An 8782-nucleotide genomic window follows, 5' to 3' on the forward strand; every position below is an offset into this window, starting at 1 on the left:
CTGAGAGATTCCAGGCATGGCCTGAGGGGGCGATAATCCAGCCCGGTAAGGATTGGTGTAAAGGTTAAGATCAGCCTTATGTTAATTTGACCTGGTTTGCATAGGTGCTGCTCCACCCGTTTAAGTGAGCAAGTTATTGTGATAATGCTTGTGCTGGTTAGCCAAGACAGGGATGTAAGCAGTTGGCCGAACCTCGATAACATATCTATGTGTCACATTTCTCTTTACTGCTTTCTGGTGCTTGTGTAATTGATTAAACTATTTTATTTAATTTCTAATAGTACTTGCACTAGATTGACCATAGGATTGTGAACATACTGCTATTAGGAGGAATACCTAGGGAATAGATTTTAAAATACCAATTCACCCCCCCCCCCCTTCATCTTGGGATCACGATAAAGCTAACACTCAACCTCAGTGAGCGTACCATATACAAAAATCTAAGTAATAGAGTAAGTAATGTCAGCTAAGTTGGCCAATAAACATACATGCCTATATATTGGCCAATGCCAAGATATTTTTCCCAATAGGCATTTGAATCAGCAGAATTAAGTCATCTATATAATCCAATATCCAAATCAAGAAGACTATAATATCTACAGAAAATATCTCAAGTTTTAAACAATAATACAAGATGTTGCAATACATTGTCAAATGTCATAGTTCAAGTATTCTATAATTTATAATTTTTTTAGAATTCCCTCTGAACTTATATAGAGTTTTGCATGCTATATAGGAAATTGTGTATGTTGTGCATGGGAAAAAATTTTAAGTGCACAAACAATAGAAATTGTGTGTTGTGTGTTGGCAACATGGAAGTGTGTTTGCATAAGAAGCTCGCAATAAGTAGGATTTCCTTATATTGTAGTGGGCTCATTTTGAAAGGCTCATACAAGAATAAAGATATAGAAATTAATTTGCATTTCACTGAACTTTAGAGGTTTATAGTTTTCTTAACTTCATCCGTTTTTAGTCTTTTTACCGTTTATTCTCTAGTCATTTTTGAATTTTTATTTCAAAAAATATCTCTATATGATGTAAAAGTGGGAGAGACTCATTCACGTGAAAAAGTTGCTATAATCAAAATAATAGAAGGATGCTAGCACAACAGCATCACCATTCACCACATTGCTCCATGTTCATGCTTATATGTATTCGTGTTTAAATTATAATTACTCAATTGCATTTGTTTGAACAAGCAAATTCAAGTTAGACTCAAACTCTAGTCCAATTAAAAATTTAACAAGTTTAGACATGGTAAAGCTCCAATTGTCTCAACTTATTTGTACCCTTATTCCATTATCTATGATTAACTTCCCATAACCCTTATTTCAACTCCATTAAACTCAACTCCATAATTTTAATTTCTTTCCTAAGTTCAGGAATTGAAACATCAAACTTACAACTCTGTCCAAAATGCCAAGCTTTGGATAAATGTCGAAAGATTTTTCAAGTTTTTATATACCAGCTGGTAATCTAAAGTCTTGTTGATGTGTAGGAGAGATTGTCGTTTGAAGAATAAGAAGCTGACAAAGAGACCTAGAAGAAGTAGAAGCAGCAGCCAGAGGAATAATTGTCTAAGAAGAAAAACATCACTAAAAGGAGCATAACCATCAAATCAGCAACAAGAGTGCTATTGACAAAATTTACATTTCCAGATCTTTGTCTCTATTGTGTTTACACAACTAGGGATTTGGAAGCATTAAAACCCTATTTCTCGATAAAATGTGGAAGAAGCCCAGCCTTGTTATCAATACCATAGAATTTTTTTACTTAAGTTTCATTCAGCCTTCAGTCAAATAGATTCCAATTCAACGTTTTGAAAAAAAGAAATTAAATCTAAATAAAATATTTAGCAATCAAAAAGAAAATATAGAAGATTGAAACCTTAAGAGCATTTTGGATAATCTGAACACCAATCTCCTCCAATCTGCGAAGGAAAATTTCTATCACTATTTTTGCTCTTTTACTAGTGGTCTATCACATTAAAGTAACAATAATGGAAAGGCCTAATAGTATCTCCAAACCCTGCATGTGGATGTGAGTTAATTATTTTCTTCTAGTCCTATCCACAGGAGAATTGAATTAATTTATTGCCTTTAGTGATACTGACGTTCAAAACAGCAACACCACTAGAAAACAATATATGGGCATCGATGCGCAGTAGATGACACGACTGTATGTTCAGCAAACACAACATGTTGTCCAAGTAGATCATGATCTGCATTAAAGCAAAACTGCATCAGGATACTTATACCCAGTCGGTACCTTTTGCTGAAACAGAAGCATAAACTACTAGCTATAGAAGCAACAAAGAGAAAAATCTATCCCCAGGGTGTGGTTCAGGTGGTAGTGTGGGCTGCGGGAGTGCCTCTCATGAGGTCAAGTGTTCAAATCCTCCTGGACTCATTTCCGCCCCTGAACTCCTGAATTTACCCCCCTTTTGGAGTTGTGGGGTCAACTTTAAGGGACGCAGAATTAGTCACGTGGACCATAAAACGGACACGTGGATACCAGGTGCGTAATCCAAAAAAAAAAAAAAAACAAAGAGAAAAATCTTACATGCAGTTGATGAAAATTCTCCTTCACTACAAAATAAAAATGTATGACATCAGAGAAAGATTCTTGTATCTGGAAACATCAAAAGAAAACAAGCAAACAAAACTGTATTCCACAGTTAGCATATGGTCTAAAAAAATCATTTTAAATTACTTCAGAGAAGCAAACTTCCTGACTAAGATGTTACAGTTAAATAACTGTAGCTATTCACACCACTGCCCAGTGAACATGGCAGTACTTCTGCAGAGGCCTAAATTACTATTTCTAAAATACAGCCCAATTTTATCAGTATCATTCAAATAAGAATTCAATAAACCACAAACCAGCACTTTCATAATAGGAAATACTCTTAAGAAACGTTAACGGCACAAACCTTCAATAAATCCATAATCACACAACCATTAAATTAAAAAAAAAAAAATGCATCCTACAACCAATAGTAACTTCATTAAACAAATAAAAAAAATTATATATAACATAAGACAAAACCTTTATTCCAACATGAATCTTGTTCAGAATAAGAGTTTCCAGAGCATCACTTTTCACGTCTTCAGCAACAATCAGTAAATACCTTTTACTTTGAGGAATATCAATTAAATTGCATAAACAATGACATCAGATAACATGTGAACTTTTAATAGGCCATGAAAATAACAACTTACCTTTAACGCTAGCTCCAATACTTTCACCACAACATTTAGGGTGGATATTTTTTTCTCATGGATTAAAATTAAGGGATCTTCCACTTCCTAGCTAGAGAAACAGAAAATATCCTCCATTAAAACTGCCCATGAAATGGAGAGAAGAAAATATAATACTAAAAATCCAAATTGTTCCCAACAGCAGTTCATTATCGGTGAATCAAAAGTCAAACATTTGAACATAAACTATCAAAGAGAAGAAAACATATGATACGATTCATGGCTACCTTTGATTTGGTGTTCCCCTTGTTCCTTCCTCTTGGTTTGAGAAGTTACAAGTCGAGAGAGTCAAGGGGAGAAATCACAAGCGAGTAAGAGAATGATACCGGATAAATTTGATAATGGATCTACTAGGAATTCGAACAGATTCAGCAGAATAGACAAAGCCTAGAAATTTCCTCAAGGAGATTTTTTCCCAAAAGAAAAAACAAAAAGAATGGATTGATAGAAAGAATTAGAAAAATGAAAGTTAAAAATATTCAAAAACTCCAAAAATTATTACTGATCCTTTTTCAGTCTTTACCATTGATGACATCTACGGTGGTGATGCATGACAGCAGCCGGTGGAATATGGCATACAAGGTCGGCTGCGCACGACACCTCCTTCACCCTGCTCATCTCTCGGCACCTCCTCCGACGCCCGCCACCTCTGCCCTCATCTGCAATTCGACGCTGCCAGCCGCTATGGGTCACCCTGTCACCCTCTCCTTCACTCTGCCCAAGCACTTCCTGGTCTTCTCCAACACGGTCTCCTTCCTGGAGAATGTGTAGCTCCTCAGGTACATTTGCCGACAGGAGATGCTGTCCACCACCCTAGGCCGGCCGACGGTGCCGTCGCGCGCTGCGGAGCCCACTGATCTCACGAGCTTGGTATCGGATTCCTGCCACTTTTAGAGGTTCACGTAGGTGGCTCTAAAGTGGACTCGGGCATCGTTGACGTAGCTCGATATGTAGGTGGAACTCATTCTCAATCTGAAATGATTGATTTCTAGTTCAATCGGAGCAAGATTCAGAGAGAGTTGAAGGCTCTTTGACTTTGGGGCTATTTTGATGTTTGTGGAGTGAAGGAGGCAAAAGGGAAAGAAAGGAGGAATCCGAAGGAGGGAAAGCAGGGAGGATTTGAGGGAAAGGATTTCAGGAAATCGCGAGCTTTTAAGTTAGACTATTAGTGACGAGCCAGGAACTGTTACTAATAGCTCATTACTAGGGACGAATTTTTCAAACCGTCACTAATATCCTTAATTAAATTATTTTATATTTTTTTAATAAAAATATTATTAGTGATGATTCTCTAAACCGTCACTAATAAGATATTAATAGTGTCGAAAATCCAAAACCGTCATTACTATTCTGAAATAATTTTTTTTAATTTTTTTAAATAAAAAAAATATAAGTGACGGTTCCCAAATCTGTCACTAATAAGGAGCTAATAGTGACGAATATTCAAATTCGTCACTAATATTCCAAAATAATTTTTTTAAAATTTTTTTTAAATAAAAGAAGTATTATTGAGTTTCCAAATCCATTACTATTAAGGGGCTAATAGTCACAAATCTTCAAATTCATCACTAATACTCTGAAATAATTTTTAAAATTTTTTTTTAAATAAAAGAAGTATTAGTGATGTTCCCAAATCCATCACTAATAAGAGGCTAATAGTGATGAATATTCAAATTCGTTACTAATACTCTGAAATATTTTTCTATTATTTTTTTAAAATAAAAGAAGTTTTAGTGACGGATCCCAAATCCGTCACTAATAAGGGGCTAATAGTGACGAATCATCAAATTCATCGCTAATACTCTGAAATAATTTTTTTTTATTTTTTTAAAATAAAAGAAGTATTAGTAACGTTCTCAAATCTATCACTAATAATAGGCCAATAGTGACGAATAGCTCATTACTAGGGACGAATTTGTCAAACCGTCACTAATATCCTTAATTAAATTATTTTTATATTTTTTTAATAAAAATATTATTAGTGATAATTCTCTAAACCGTCACTAATAAGATACTAATAGTGTCGAAAATCCAAAACCGTTACTACTATTCTGAAATAAATTTTTAAAATTTTTTTAAATAAAAGAAATATAAGTAACGGTTTCCAAATCTGTCACTAATAAGGAGCTAATAGTGACGAATATTCAAATTTGTCACTAATACTCCAAAATAATTTTTTTTTAATTTTTTTTTAAATAAAAGAAGTATTAGTGAGTTTCCAAATCCATCATTATTAAGGGGCTAATAGTGACAAATCTTCAAATTCATCACTAATACTCTGAAATAATTTTTTAATTTTTTTTTTAAATAAAAGAAGTATTAGTGATGTTCCCAAATCCATCACTAATAAGAGGCTAATAGTGATGAATATTCAAATTCGTTACTAATACTCTGAAATATTTTTTTTTATTTTTTTTAAAATAAAAGAAGTTTTAGTAACGAATCCCAAATCCGTCACTAATAAGGAGCTAATAGTGACGAATTATCAAATTCATCGCTAATACTCTGAAATAATTTTTTTTTATTTTTTTTTTAAATAAAAGAAGTATTAGTGACGGTTCCCAAATCTCTCACTAATAATGGGCCAATAGTGACGAATCTTCAAATTCGTCGCTAAATACTCTAAAATAATTTTTTTTTAAATAAAAGAATTATTAGTGACGGTTCCCAAATCTATCACTAATAAAGGGCTAACAGTGACGAATCTTCAAATTCGTCACTAATACTCTAAAATAATTTTTTATATATATATTTTTTAAATAAAAGAATCCGTCACTAATACTCTAAAATAATTTTTTTAATTTTTTAAAAATAATAGTAGTGACGGTTATTTAATCGTCACTAGTAAGTGTCTTTTAGTGATGGATTTAATTCGTCACTAATATAGCAGAAAACCATCGCTAATATTTTCCTGAGATAATTTCTACGCGAAAAATATTTTCGCACGATATTTTTCGGGTTTTAGTGACAAAACTATTAGTAATGAATTTGAAATCATCACTAATAGTGTCGTATTAGTGATGGTTGCCAAAACCGTCACTAATACCGACTTTTAGTGACGAAATTGAATTCACCACTAATAGTTCCATCACAAAATCAGTTTTTCTTTTTAATGAGTTTGGCTCCTATCAAGACAAAATACTAATTTTAAAACAATATTTATAAGAACTCCCTTTGCTTCTCAATTCTTGGAATTTCAATTTGTATTCTTGAAAAAATATGTTCCATGATTTAAGTTTTAGGTCTTTAAGTCTCTCATTCCTAATGAGCTTCAAAAAATTTCATGCTTGAATATTCTTTGAAGTACTTACAAAAATGTCCTATTGACTCTTCACTTCTTGAACTCCTTGAAATCTTGAATTTATTGCTTTGAGTTCTCTTTGGTTCTGAGCTTCAAGTCTTTGTTGCTTTGAACTTTCAATATTGATCACTTGAATTGATATGAGCTTTCAAAAGTTGTTCCTTGTAATCTTATGAAGTTGCTAAGCTCCAATATCTATTTTTCTTAAAACATCACAGCTTTGAAACAAATTAAATAGTCTTACTTTGTTATAATCAAAATTAAGAGTCGTAAGCCTTATTTAGGCCAACACCTCTGATTATGGAAAGTGAACTTGTCTATTTTGGACATCCACTGTTGTGCAAACAATTGAATCTCCAGGTCTAAATCCTTCACAAAATCATTTCATATAACATCTTACCCAAAACTGGCTCCTTCGATCATCTTTCCTATGTTGAGTGATTTATTTTATGATGTTTACTTAAAGGAAAGAAACTCGATCTATCTAGTCTTATTTTGAAGTGGATGTGGGCAAAGTTAGAAACATCTAGAGTGGCTCTTCCATATGGAGGTGCTTTGAACCTCATTTTCGCTCACCTTTTGAGCTGTTCATAAAACGTACTTGTTATGACCTCTTCAACTCCACAAACCTTAAGCAAATGGGCTATGACAAGAGTGATTACGGTTGGTTCCTAAAAGGCAAAAGATCTTAACGAGCACTAGCAGTAGTTCCTCCTCATCCTCTAGCTCATGACCAAGGCCCTCCTGTAGACACTCCTTCTTGGTTCATGTCCTTTCATCATGAATTTTCTACCTACAACAGAGATATAAGATTCGGAATTCATTCTCTTCAGGAGAATGTATCTTCCTTTCAAACTACATGTTCATCTCTTGGTTAGCGCCTTACACGCCTTGAGAAATATCAAGCTAGCTCATCCTAAGGTGATGATCCTATGGACACTAGTTCGGCCCCTCGAAGTGATGATGAAGATACTGAGGAAGGAAGTGACAAGGGTGAAGAAGAGGAAGGTAAAGAAGAGGAAGGTGAAGAAGAGGAAAGTGAAGAAGAAGCTGACAAGGAAGATGATGATGATGATGCTAATAGATGAATTTTAGACTTTTTATGATGTATTATGCACTCTTTATGTAAACGCTTAATTTTTATGTTGCCTTGAATTTCTTTGCTTGTCTTTCCTATGCTTGTAAACCATGACTATGCTCTTATATGACTTTTTGCCTTATGCCTCTCAATTATTTTTGAATGATGTCAAAAGGGGAGAGGAAATTGTCATCAAATATAAATTTTGAGCAAATATGAATTTTAAGCAAATATGAATGCTAGAGCAAATATGGATAGTGGACATATGCTATAATGAAATGTAAAAGCCATGATGACATATACTATCATGAAATATACTTGATTGTGTGCTTAATTTTTTTTTTTTTTTAACTTACTCATATTTGATATCATCATTTTTCAAAATTGTTAAAAGGCATGCTTATTGAGAGTTATGGCGTATTCCCAAGAGGGGGTGAATTGGGTATTTAAAACATTTCTTGCTAGGTTAATTTATTCCTATTTTAATTCCACAATCAGTATAACACAACTTCGGGTCTTTCTAAACAAGCATGAATCCCACAAATAATAATGTATGCAAATATTTAAAATAATTATAACATTCAGCACAAATTGAGCATAAGCATACAAGGGCAAAAAGTAAAGTGTGGAAATTAAATATAGTAGGGAAGAGCGAGCACAAATACAAAGTTTTTAATGAGGTTCGATAACTCCCGCCTACGTCCTTGCCTTGGGAAAACCGCCCAAGGATTCCACTATCCGCTCCTTAAAACTAAGACGGAGCTTCCCGTTACAATCCGCTTCTTACCAGGACGATGTTTCCCTTACAATCTGCTACTTACATGAGGCGTAGCTACCTCTTTACAATCCGCTTCTTACAAGAGGTGTAGCTACCTCTTCCCGGTTCACAACCCAAACCGTATATACAAATGATATGAAATTTTGTGTACAAGTAAAATGCTTCTCAAATAAGCTGATTTGTACAAATAAAATTCTTAATGCACTCTCAAATGATTTTCAAAAGAAGCTCGGTAGAGTATGATAAAACCTCTCAAAAATATTTTGCACTTAATTGAGTGAAAGAAGAATGGAAAATGATTTTCTTTTAAAATGTCCTTTGATAAATCAAGAAACCTCCCAAACAATTAATATATGAGTTAAAAT

The 8782-nt window shown here is 33.7% G+C and overlaps 1 long non-coding RNA gene across 2 annotated transcripts; it reads right to left on the reverse strand.

Annotated features, from left to right (window-relative positions):
• Nucleotides 1–1744: 1744 nt before the first annotated feature.
• On the reverse strand, nt 1745–4424 carry LOC131159989 (uncharacterized). Of its 2 annotated transcripts, XR_009137905.1 has the most exons (4): nt 3784–4424; nt 3488–3647; nt 2563–3312; nt 1745–2221 (listed from the first exon to the last, which is right to left on the reverse strand). It is a non-coding gene; the product is annotated as an uncharacterized LOC131159989 (long non-coding RNA). The 2 variants fall into 2 exon arrangements; XR_009137904.1 differs by having other exon boundaries at nt 2563–3647.
• Nucleotides 4425–8782: the final 4358 nt, after the last annotated feature.

The sequence above is a fragment of the Malania oleifera genome, chromosome 7 (genome assembly GCF_029873635.1).
Source record: "Malania oleifera isolate guangnan ecotype guangnan chromosome 7, ASM2987363v1, whole genome shotgun sequence".
NCBI lineage: Eukaryota > Viridiplantae > Streptophyta > Magnoliopsida > Santalales > Ximeniaceae > Malania > Malania oleifera.